The following is a 14,128-nucleotide window of genomic DNA, read 5'->3' as shown; positions in this document are numbered from 1 at the left end:
GCGAGATCAATAGCAACACAATCATAGTGGGTGAGTTTAACTCACCACTGACACCACTGGATAGATCTTCTAGACAAAAAAATTAACAAGGACATAGAGTCCTTACAAGACAAACTAGATCAGTTGGAATTAATTGATATTTACAGAACATTTCACCCCAAAGCTGCAGAATATACATTCTTCTCAAGTGCACATGGGTCCTTCTCAAAGATAAACGACATGTCAGGACACAAAGCAAGTCTCTACAAATTCAAGAAAATTGAAATCATATCTAGCATCTTCTAAGATCACAGTGGCATGAAACTAGAACTCAATTATAATACAAACACACAAAACATTCAAACACTCGGAGGCTAAACAGCATGTTATTAAACAACAAATGGGTTACAAATGAGAATAAGAAAAAAATTAAAAACTTCCTGGAAACCAATAAAAATGAACACACAACAACAAAAAATCTATGGGAGACAGCAAAAGCAATCCTTAAAGGGAAGTTCATAGCACTACAGGCTTACTTCAAGAAACAAGAAAAATTCCTAATTGACTTTCTAAAATTATAACTTAAAGAACTAGAAAGTAAAGAAAAATAACCCAGAACTAGTAGGAGGAAGGAAATAGTAAAGGTCAGAGCAGAAATAAATGACATAGAGACTGAAAAAAAAAAAAAAAAAGTCAAAAGATGAATGAATCAAAAAGCTCATCCTTTAAAAAGATAAACAAGATCCATGGACTTTTAGCCAGACTCACCAAGAAACAAAAAGAAAGAAACCAAATAAACAAAATCAGAAATGAAAGAGGAGAAGTAACAATTGACACCACAGAAACACAAAGGATCATTGAAACATACTATGAACACTTATACGGCAACAAATTGAACAATCTAGGAGAAATGGACAATATTCTAGAAACACACAGCCACCAAAATAAACCAGCAAGAGATAGAAAACTTGATCAGACCAATAACAACAAAGGAAATTGAAGATGTAATTAAGAAACTCCCAGCAATCCAAAGCGCAGGCCCAGATAGTTTCATGGGGGAGTTTTACCAAACATTCAAAGAAGATCTAATTCCCATTCTCCTCAAAGCATTCCAAAAAATATAAGAAGATGAAACATTTCCAAACTCATTCTATGAAGCCAGCATAATCCTAATTCCAAAATTGGGTAAAGGCACTACAAAGAAAGAAAACTACAGGTAAATATGTTTGATGAACACAGATGCTGCAATCCTTAACAAAATATTAGCAAATCTAATCCAGCAATACTTCAAAAAAACTATTCATTGTGACCAAGTGGGTTTCATCCCAGGCATGCAAGGATGGTACAATATTCGCAAATCAATAAATGTGATACACCACATAAACAAAAGGAAAAATAAAATTTATATGATCATATCAATAGATGCTGAAAAAGTATTCCACAAAATCCAGCACCCATTTTTCATAAAAACACTCAGCAATGTGGGAATAGGGGGATAATATCTCAACATAATAAAGGCCATATATGAAAGACCTACAGCTAACATCATACTCAATGGGCAAAAACTAAAAGCATTCCTCTTAAGAATGGGAACAGGACAGGGATGCCCACGTTCACCGGTCTTATTTAACATAGTACTGTAATGTGGAAAAAATGACGGTGGAGTGAATGGAAGCTACACAGACCATCTCCCAGGACCAAACTGGAATTACAACAAAAATAAAGACAAATCATCAGAAAAGGGCAACGGAAAGGCAGCTTGGAAGACTACATAACCAGGGACACTGACTCAATCCTGGTAGGCTAGTGAGGATGCGAGAGGGGGCTGAGAGCCCACAGTCTAGAGCAGCCTGGGCTAGGACCAGTGGACTCAGCTGAAAGCTGTGCCCTCGGCTGGGTCCTGTAGCCTTGGCTGGGACCAGCACTGGCCTCAGCAGGAAGCTACACCCTCAACTGGGTCCTGAGGAATTAGCTGGGACCAGCAGCTGCCTCGGCTGGGTCCTGCGAACTCAGATGGGTGCTATGCACTCAGGCTGGTGCCGCAGCCTCGGCCACCCTTAGAAGGGAACAGTACCCTCGTGTTAAAGTCCCATGGGGCTCCATGGCACAGAGACCAGACAGAGGCTAAAGTGGCAGCAGCCACTCACCTTAGACTCTGGCAGAGGGAAGGCAGACTGGACTGGAACTGTGTGGGGACACTCAGGATTTGGAGGGTGCTCAGAGCTTTTGCTGAGTGCAGCCACTCAGGACAGTGGTCATCTTACTCCTTCCCAGGGCCCTGGGGAGAGGCGGTGGCCACTCCCTCGAGATTCAACCCCATCAGGTGGCTATTGAAATGCTAACTGAGGCCCATTAACAACCAGCATCTGCCCCACCCTCCGGTAATCCTCTTACACTGACCACCTGAGGGAGTTTTTAGTTAACTCAGAAACAAAGGTTCTTCAAGTGACCACTACTAATATACTCCAGGCAAAAAAGCCAGAGGATAACTACCATTCCCTGGGCTAGCAACCCTAAGCAGGAAAGTTAAGACTTGACAATGGTGTTTAAAGTGGGTCCTCCCTGCCTCTTCCAAACCCAGGAGAGGGAACCACAAACAAAAGAACACCAACACCCACAGGGAAAATTTGGCAGCCTCCAAAGACCACTGTGATAGACAAAATGGTGAAAAACAGAAATAAAAGCCAAATGAAAGAACAAGAGACCTCTACCGAAGATGAAATAAATGAGGTGCAGTTAAGAAAGTTAACATAATTAGAATTCAGAGCCATGATCTTCAGGAAGCTCAACAGCATGGGGAAGGACATGAGCACCATGAGTAAACATAGAAATGTTGAAAATTAACCAGCTAGAAATTAAAAACCACGAAGAAAAAATGAAGAATGATATATAAGAAATAAAAAACACATTGGAAAGTCTAAATCGCAGAGTAGGGGAAGCTGAGGACCAGATGAGTGAATAAGAAGATGGGGTAGAAAAAAATCAACCAATCAGAAAACCAAAAGGAAAAAATAATTAAAAAACAGTAAAACAGCTTAAGAGAACTGTGGGACAAATGGAAATGCAATACCATTTGCATCATACGAGTCCCCAAAGAAGAAGAAAATGAGCAAGGATTAGCGAATATATTTGAAGAAATAGTGATAGAAAACTTCCCTAATTTGGTGAAGGAAGAAGGTATTCAAGTTCAAAAAGCACAGAGAGATCCAAGAAAGAAGAACGCAATCAAGCCCAAGCAAAGACACATAGTAATCAAAGTACCAAAAATTAAAGACAAAGAGAAAATCCTAAAAGCAGCAAGAGAGAAGCAACAGGTTACCTACAAAGGAAACCCGATAATGCTCTCAGCTGACTTCTCAACAGAAACACTACAGGCCAGAAGGGAATGGCATGAGATAATCAAGGTCATGAAAAACAAGAATCTGAATCCAAGACTACTCTTCCCAGCAAGGCTATCATTCAAAATAAAAGGTCAAATAAAGACCTTCTCAGACAAAGAAAAAGGCTAAGGGAATACATTAGCACCAAACCAACGCTGCAAGAAATGTTAAAGACACTGCTGTAATTAGCAGGAGAAATGGGAAGAAAAATAGAAGCACACTAAACAAAAATGGCAATAAATAAATACATATCAATAATCACCTTAAATGTGAATGGAGTGAATGTTCCTATAAAAAGACACAGAGTAGCTGATTGGATAAGAAAGCATGACTCATCTATATGTTGTTTACAAGAGACCTACCTCACAACAAAAGACTCACATAGGTTGAAAGTGAAGGGATGGAAAAAATATTCCAAACACACGGAAAAAAAAAAAAAAAAAAGCTGAGGTAGCAATACTGTATCTGATAAAATAGATTTCAAAATGAAGGCCATAACTAGAGACAAATAAGGCCACTACGTAATATTGAAGGCCATAACTAGAGACAAATAAGGCCACTACGTAATATATCTATCCAACAGGAAGATATAACATATACGCACCAAATATAGGAGCACCAAGATGTATTAAAAATCTTGTGGAGGACTTCAAAGGAGAAATCGATAGCAATACAATCATAGTAGGGGACTTCAAAACCCTGCTGACATCACTGAATAGACCCTCTAGACAAAAAATTAGCAAGGAAACAAAGACTTTAAATGAAGCACTAGACCAAACAAATTTAATAGATATCTACAGAGAATCACACCCCAAAACTACAGAATTCACATTTTTCTCAAGTGCACATGGAACATTCTCAAAGATAGACCAAATGGTAGGGCAGAAACTAAGTCTCTACAAGTTCAAGCATCTTCTAAGATCACAATGGCATGAAACTAGAAATCAACTGCAAGAAGAACCTAAAAAGACATTTGAACACATGGAAGCTAAATAGCATGTTATTAAAAAATGAATGAGATAACGAGAAGATCAAGGAAGAAATTAAAAACTTCCTGGAAACCAATGAAAATGAAGATACAATAACAAAAAATCTATGGGATGCAGCAAAAGCCGATCTGAAAGGGAAGTTCATAGCACTACAGGCCTACCTCAAAAAAACAAGAAAAATCTCTAATAGACTATCTAACCTCACAACTTAAAGAACTAGAGAGCTAACTAAAGAAAACCCCAGAAAAAGTGGAAGGAAGGAAATAGTAAAGATCAGAGCAGAAATGAAAGACATAGAGACCCCCCCCCAAAAAAAAAAACTATTCAAAGGAACAATGAAACAAACAGCTGGTTTTTCAAAAAGATAAACAAGATTGATGGATCCTTAGCTAGACTCACCAAGAAACAAAGAGAAGGAACCCAAATACACAAAATCAGAAATGAAAGAGGAGAAGTAACAACTGACACCACAGAAATACAAAAGATCGTTATCAACTACTATGAACAATTATATGGCAAGAAATTTGACAATCTAAGAGAAATGAATAAATTTCTAGAAACACATAGTCTCCCAAAACTGGACCAGGAAGAGATAGAAAAGTTGAACAGACCAATAACCACAAAGGAAATTGAAGATGTAATCAAGACTCTCCCACCAAACAAAAGCCCAGGCCTGGATGGCTTCACGGTGGAGTTTTACCGAACATTCAAAGAAGAACTAACACCCTCAAACTATTTTCCTCAATCTATTTCAAAAATTTTAAGAAGGAAGACTTCTAAACTCGTTTTATGAAGCCAGCATAATTCTAATTGCAAAACCAGAAAAAGACACAACAAAGAAAGAAAACTACATGCCAATATCCCTGATGAACATAGACGCCAAAATCCTGAATAAAATACTTGCAAATCAGATCCAGCAATACACCAAAAAAAGTATCCACCATAACGAAGTGGGATTCATCCCAGAGATGCAAGGCTGGTACAATATTTGCAAATCAATGAACGTGACACAACACATAAATAAAATGAACAATAAAAACCACATGATCATATCAATAGATGCCGAAAAACCCTACGACAAAATCCATTTCTGATAAAAACTCTCAGCAATGTGGGAATAGAGGGATCATATGTTGACATAATAAAGGCCATATATGAAAAACCTACAGCCAACATCATATTCAATGAGCAAAAGCTGAAAGCATTTTTCTTAAGAACAGGAACAAGACAAGGTGCCTACTTTTACCACTCTTTTTAACATAGTACTGGAAGTCAAAACCACAGCAATCAGACAGGAAGAAAAAATAAAAGGGATGCAAATGAGAAAGGAGGAAGTGAAACTGTCATTATTTGCGGATGACATGATACTATAAGTAGAAAACCCCAAACACTCCATCAAAAATTTCTAGACTTAATAAATGAATTTCCAAAGGAGCAGGATACAAAATTAACATCAAGAAATTGTTGGCATTCTTATACACCAATGGTGAACTTAAAGAAAGTGAAACTAAGAAAACAATCACTTTTACCATTGCGGCAAAATAATTAAGATACCTAGGAATAAACTTAACCAAAGAAATAAAGGACCTATTTGCAGAAAATTACAGGTCATTGAAAAAAGAAATAGAGTAAGATATAAAAAAGTGGAAGCACATACCCTGTTCATGGATTGGAAGAATTAACATCATTAAAATGTCCATACTACCCAAAGCAATCTATAGATTTAATGCAATCCCCATAAAAATACCAATGGCATAACTCACAGAATTAGAACAGGTACTTCAAAAGTTCATATGGAATCAAAAAAGACCTCGGATATCCACAGTAATTTTGAAAATGAAGAACAAAGTTGAAAGGATCACATTACCAGATTTCAGGTTATACTACAAAGCCCCTGTAATCAAAACAGCCTGTTACTGGCACAAGACCAGGCATATAGACCAGTGGAACAGAACAGAGAACCCAGAAATGGACCCAAGGCAATATTCTCAATTAACATTTGACAAAAGGGGAAAGAGCATACAGTGGTGTATGGACAGCCTCTTTAATAAATGGTGTTAGGAAAATTGGACAGCTACATGCAGGAAAATATATCTAGACCATCAACTTACCTTTACACAAGAATAAACTAAAAATGGATAAAAGATTTAAATGTGACTCATGAATCCATTTAAATCCTAGAAGAAACTGTAGGCAACAAAATTTCAGACATCATACGCAGCAGAATTTTCACTGATACATCACCTAAGGCAACAGAAAAAGAGAAGAAAAGGAACACATCGGACTACATCAAACTCAAAATCTTCTGCACAGCGAAAGATACAATCATCAAAACGGAAAGGCTACCCACTGTATGGGAGAGCATAATTGCCAATGATATATCAGATAAGGGGTTAATTTCCAATATATACATAGAGTGCTCATACACCTCCACAAAAGGAAGACAAAGAGCCCAATTAAAAAATGGATCAAAAAGCTGTGGTACATATACACAATGGAATACTATGCAGCGGTAAGAAAGAAAGATCTCTTATCCTTTGAGACGACATGGAGGGACCTGGAAAGTATTATCCTAAGTGAAAGAAGCCAAGCAGAGAAGGACAAATACCACATGATCTCACTTATATATGGAATATAATGAACATAACAGTCTGAGGAATACAGTAGACCCAGACACATGGAAGTGGGGCACAGACTGACATCCCTCAGAAGAGGGGATGGGGGGTGGGGGGGTGGGAAGAGATAAACCACAGAACTTATATGCATGTATGCATGACCAATGGACATGGACAACTAAGCCGGGGACAGGGTGGAGGGGGGGGTGCCAATGGGGTAAAAAGGTAAAATATCTGTAACAAAAAAATAAATAAAAAAAATTTCAAAAAAAAAATGGGCAGAGGAACTAAATAGACACCTCTCCAAACAGAACATATAAATGGCTGAGAGACATATGAAGAAATGCTCAACATCACTAATCATTTGAGATATGCCAATTAAAACATCAATGAGATATCACCTCACACCCATCAGAATGGTCACCATCAACAAGTCATCAAACATATGTTGGCGAGGGTGTGGAGAAAAGGGGACTCTAGTACACTGCTGATGGGAATGCAAACTGGTGCAGCCACTATGGAAAACAATATGGTGTTACCTCAAAAAATTAAAAATTGAACTTCCATTTGACCCAGTGATCCCACTTCTAGGAATATACCCTAAGAAGCCTGAGACACCAATCAGAAAGAATATATGTACCGCCATGTTTGTAGCAGCACTATCTACAATAGCTAAGATCTGGAAAGAGCCCAAGTGTCCATCAGTAGACGAATGGTTTAAAAAGCTGTGGTACTTATACACAATGGAGTACTATGTAGCTGTACGAAAGAAAGATCTCTTGTATTTTGAGACTACATGTAAGGACCTGGAAAGTATCATCCTAAGTGAAACAAGCCAAGCAGAGAAAGACAAGTATCATATGATCTCACTTATTTGTGGAATATAATGGACATAACAGTCTGAGGAATGGGGTAGTCCCAGAGATGTCGCAGTGGGGTACAGACTGACAATCCCCAGAGAAGGGGGTGGTGGGGGAGAGATAAAGCACAGAACTTACATGTATGTATGCATGAACAACGGACATAGACAACAAAAATGGGGACAGGGAAGGGAGGGAGGTGGAGGGGGGAATCAGTTGGGGGGGAAAGGAGAAATATCGGTAACAAAAATTAATTAAAAAATAATAATAACATCGTACTGGAAGTCTTAGCCACAGCAATTAGACATGAAGAAAAAATAAAAGGGATCCAAATTGGAAAGGAGGAAGTGAAACTGTCATTATTTCCAATTGACATGATATTGTACTTAGAGAATCCTAAAGACTCCATCAAAAATCTACTATTCTTAATAAATGAATTTTGCAAAGTAGCAGGATACAAAATTAACATCAAGAAACTGACAGCATTCCTATACACCAATGATGAAATCACAGAAAGAGAAACTAAAAAGACAATCCTATTTACCATCGCAGCAGAACAATTAAAATACCTAGAAATAAACTTAATCAAAGCAGTAAAGGACCTCTTTACAGAAAACTACAGGTCATTGAAAAAAATAAAATAAAGGAAGATATAAAAAAGTGGAAGCACATACCCTGTTCATGGATTGGAAGAATTAACATTGTTAAAATGTCCATACTACTCAAAGCAATTTATAGATTCAATGCAATCCCCATCAAAATGCCCATGACATACTTCACAGAACTAGAACAAATACTTCAAAAGTTCATATGAAATCAAAAGAGATCCTTATTAGCCACAGCAATCTTGATAAAGAAGAACAAAGTAGGACAGATCACATTTCCAGTCTTCAGGTTATACTACAAAGGCACTCTAATCAAAACATCATGGTCCTGGCCGGTTTGGCTCAGCGGTTAGAGCGTCAGCCTGTGGTCCACAGAGACCCGGGTTCGGTTCCCCCTAAGGGCATGCACCTTGGCTGCAGTTTGTCTCCAGCCCTGGTTGGGTTGTGTGGGTGGCGGCCGCTTTATGTGTCCCTTTCACATCAATGTTTCTCTTCCTCTCTCTCCTTCCTGCTCTATCTGAGTAGAAAATGGAAAAATGTCCTCAGGTGAGGATAAAAAACAAAAAAAACAACAACAAAAAAAAACCCATCATGGTACTAGCACAAGAACAGGCATATAGACCAGTGGAACAGAAGAGAGAACCCAGAAATTGATCCAAGGCAATATGCTCAATTAATATTTGACAAAGGTGAGAAGAGTATACAGTGGAGTCAAGACAGTCTCTTCAATAAATGGTGTTGGAAAAATTGGACAGCTACCTGCTAAAAATTGAAGCTAGAATACCACCTTACACCATACATGAGACTAAACTCAAAATGGATAAAAGACTGAAATGTAACTCGTGAATCCATAAAAATTCTAGAAGAAAATGTAGGCAACAAAATGTTGGGAATCATATGCAGCAAAATTCTCACTGATACAACACCTAAGGCAAGAGAAACAAAGGAAAAGATGAACACATGGGACTACATCAAACTAAAAACAGAAAGGAGTCCCACTATATGGGAAACCATAATCATCAATAATGCATCAGATAAGGGGTTAATTTTCAAAATATATAGAGTGCTCATACAACTCAACAAAAGGAAGATAACCCAATTAAAAAATGGGAAGAGGACCTAAATAGACACCTCTCCAAAAAGGACATACAAATGTCCAAGAGACATTTTTTAAAAATGCTCAACATCACTAATCACCAGAGAGATGTAAATTTTAAAAATTATGTGGTATCACCTCACAGCTGTCAGAATGCCTGCCATCAACAAAGCATCAAATAACAAGTGTTGGCGCGGGTGTGGAGGAAAGGAGATTCTAGTACACTGCTGGTGGGAATGCAGACTGGTGCAGCAACGGTGGAAAACACTATGGTGTTAACCTCAAAAAGTTAAAAATTGAACTTCCATTTAACCCAGTGATCCCACTTCTAGGAATATACCCTACAAAACCTGAAACACAAATCAGAAAGAATGTATGTACCTCTATGTTCATAGCAGCTCTATTTACAATAACTAAGATCTGGAAACATCCCAAATGTCCATCAGTAGATGAATGGATTAAAATCTGTGGTACATGTACACAATGGAATACTATGCAGCTTTAAAAAGAAAGATCTCTTATCCTTTGAGATGGCACTGAAGGACTTGGTGTGTATTATTGTAAACAAAACAAGCCAAACAAAGTAAGACAATATCACATAATCTCACTTATTTGTGGAATATAATGAATTTAACAAACTGCTGAACAAAATGAACTTAGAGACATCAAGGTAGGGAACAAGGTGACAATCCTCAGAGGAGGGGAGGGGTTTGTGGAAGAAGAGATAAACCACAGAACTTGCATGCATGTGTGCATGACCAGTGAATATAGACAACAAAGCTGGGGATGGGGCGAGTGGGAAGGGGAGGAGGGTGTCAATGGGGGAAAAATGAGAAACATTTGTAACAAAAACAAACAAACAGATAAATTAATAAATAAAAATATATTCCTTCCTATTTTTCTTCACATACCTGGGTGTTACCAGCCCATTCCTTGTTTCCATCCCTCCTACCATTCTCCATGTGGCTTGTTCTTTATATTCTTACTTACAGGGCTTCTGTACAGCTAAATTTCAGGTGTTCTAAATGATGGTGGTTCTGTAATTTAGTTGTAATTTTGATATTGTTCTGGGAGGTTCTAAGTACCATATTTACCTACGCTACTATCTTGACAGGAACTTTATCTTAATGACATAAATTAGAGCCTTATCCTGAAAAGCTTTTTTTTCCCTTCTTGCTACTTTGTTTTGTTATCTCTTAGAATAATCAAGAAATATAGTGATACTTTATTAAAATGAGCGGTTCTTTAAACAGTACATTGATCCTACTGTCTTATTTCATTGTAAATTCTTACTCATCACATGTAGGCATTTGTTGGGATTTCTTTTTTTTTATGGCAGTCTAATATGTCAAAAGTGATCCAGGAAAGACTGTCCCTTGGTCACTGACTGTCCAACTGTAGGGTTGACATGCATTCCCCACAGTCTCTCTGTGCAGGACTCTTTAGAGTAGAGGTTAGCTAGCTACTCACTGGGTGCATCAACCAGTCAGGAAATAAACGTTTGTGTTTTGTTCTTAGTTCTGTAAAATTGATACAAGTATGACATTTAAAAAAATAACGTAATTCCACTAGGTTTACTAATAAAATTAGTAGTTGTCTCAACCTACTACCATCTTCCCATTTCCTGCTCAGCATGTTTATCCAGAAGTAACACCATGTTATATTTGCAACTGTAGAAATAACTGGTGCTGAAAACTGCTCAGAAAAACATAAGATCACTAAAAGGATTTAAGATGGGGTTCTTTGACCACTTTGTTGTCTTTCTAAGGGGCAGAGAAATTCAAAGGATAAATCATTTAGAAGGGGACCAGGACAGAGGGAATGACAAATAGGAAATGGTCTCTTCCCTTTAGGGGCCTACAACCTAGAGTTGGAGAAAGGACTAGGAACAGCAGCACTATGTAGAGTTGTTTCCAAGAAAGAGGATAAAGCAGACAGTTAGAAGGAAGGACAAGGGCTTTTGGTGAGAAAGGTGGCATGAGCATTGTGTGTTCAGGGGGTTGTCTCCTGTCCCCTTCCACCTGCCCACTCCACCCTGTGATTCAGCATCTTCCCAATTGGACAAGTAACCTAAAGGATAACATAGATCTGGGAGTTTTATTACCATGGCATGAGATGTAGATAGCAAATGTAGAAGGAGAATATCTATATCTATATCTATATCTATATCTATATCTATATCTATATCTATATCTATATCTATATCTATATCTATCTATCTATCTATAGCTATAGCTATAGCTATAGCTATATCTATATCTATATCATCATCTGTATCTATCATCTGTATCTATCTATATCTTCATCTATCATCTATCTATCTATCTATCATCTATCTATCTATCTATCTATCTATCTATCTATCTATCTATCTATCTATCATCTATCTATCATCTCCAAGAGACAAAATTATGAAAGTCTGTAAATACCATTTCTCCCTATAATTTTCAGCTTTAGAATACAGGCTTTCAGCCCTGACTGGTTTGGCTCAGCGGTTAGAGCATCGGCCTGTGGTCTAGAGAGACCTGGGTTTGGTTCCCGCGAAGGGTGCGTACCTCAGTTGCAGTTTGTCCCTGGCCCTGGTTGGTCATGCTGGTGGCAGCCACTCGATGTGTCCCTTTCACATCGATGTTTCTCTCTCTCTTTCTCTCTGTTCCTCTCTCTCCCTCCCACTCGACTTGAACAAAAATGGAAAAATGTCCTTGGGTGAGGATAAGAAAATAAATAATAAAGTACATTTTTTAAATAAAGGAATACACGCATTCAAAAAAAAAAAAAAAAAAAAAAAAAAAAGGTCTAGCACTGTTGTCACTTGATTTTTTAAAAACTTTCATGTGCTTCCCACTTTCTGCCCTGTGGTTTGCTTCAACTAATAATGAGTAATAGCTAAAGGTGATTTTTAGTGGGAAAAATATTAGTGTAGATGAGACTTTAAATTTTAGTATCCTTGAAGGCAATCTCAGTTTTAGAGATAGATAAAGATAGAGATGGAGAAACATCAGTTTTTTTAATGATTCATTTAAATATGTATTCCACCTATAATCTATAATTTAAACACTTGGGCAAGGAACTGGTAGGTCCAATGGTCTTAACACTATCCTCTTTATTGGTCAGTTGTTAAAGTGACAGAAAGACTGATTGCTCTTGATACATGAGAAAAGAATGGTAAGTAGTGTTCATCATCATCTTTTTATTATCTAGAGCCTGGGAATGATTATTACTATTCCAGAAAAGTTATTGTATTCACCAAAATACAGAAGGGTATTTAGGCTCCACTGTAGGTATATTAAATAATAATATCTTAGTGGTAGTTTCTCAACCTGGAAAAATGATAGCTCAAAGTCTTAGGTATTTAAATACCCTTCATAAGTCCACAAAAGCCAGGAGACAGGTCAAATTAGGCAATGTGGAAAAGAGTGATGGGACTAAGCAAAATACTACTACTACTACTACTACTACTACTACTACTACTACTACTATTTCTACTACTACTACTACTACTACTACTGCTACTGCTACTGCTACTACTACTAAACTAATAGACATAGGCAACAGCATGATGATTACCAGATGGAAAGGAGGTGGGAGGAGGTAGAAGAGAGTATAGAGGGGATAAGTGGTGATGGAAAGAGATTTGACTTGGGATGGTGAACACACAATACAATGTACAGATGATGTATTATAGGATTGTACACCTGAAACCTATATAACTTAATTAACCAATGTCACCCCAATAAATTCAATAAATTTTTTAAAGAAAGGAGTTAATGCATGGCCAGTGTGGCTCACTGCTTGAGCATCAACCCATGCATCAAGAGGTTGCCTGTTCGATTCCTGGTCAGGGCACATGCCCAGGTTGTGGGCCCAATCCCCAGTGGGGGGGGCATGCAGGAGGCAGCCAATCAATACTCTCTCTCATCAGTGTTTCTATCTCTCTTCCTTCTCCCTTTCCTTCTCTCTAAAATCAATAAAAGAAAAAGAAAAAAATAATAAAAACGAAAAAATTTAAAATAAAAAGAAAGGAGTGAAGCCCTGGCTGATGTGTTGAGTGGTTAGAACGTTAGCCCATGCACCAAAGGATCATGGGTCCATTTCTGGTCAAGGGAATGTACCAGGGTTGCAAGGGAATGTACCAGGGTTGCAAGTTTATTCCCCAACCCCATTTGGGCCACGTGTGGGAGGCAACTAATCGATGTGTCTCACATCGATGTTTCTCTCTCTCTCTCTCTCTCTCTCTCTCTCTCTCTCTACCTCTATCTCTCTCCCTCTCCCCCTGTCTCCTTCCCTCCCTACCACTTTCTCTCAAAATCAATGGAAAAAGTATCTTAAGTGAGAATTAATAACAACAATGACAAAAAGGGAGTAAAGGGAAAGTGCTTTACCTGGGATATACTCAACAGTCAATTCACACTCAGTCCATTTCTTAAGGAGATCATCATCTAACAACCTTTCCATTTTCAGAATTAGTTTATATAGTTGATTTCTTTCTTTCCAAGTACAGTCATCCTAAAGGAAAAAGAGTAGTTTGAAATTAGATTGGACTTGATATTCTAAGCTTTGGTAGATTGGGAAGAGCACCTAAAAATTATAGAGATTTAAGGATC

The sequence above is a fragment of the Molossus molossus genome, unplaced genomic scaffold (genome assembly GCF_014108415.1).
Source record: "Molossus molossus isolate mMolMol1 unplaced genomic scaffold, mMolMol1.p scaffold_m16_p_2, whole genome shotgun sequence".
NCBI lineage: Eukaryota > Metazoa > Chordata > Mammalia > Chiroptera > Molossidae > Molossus > Molossus molossus.
This window is presented reverse-complemented; position numbering follows the sequence as displayed.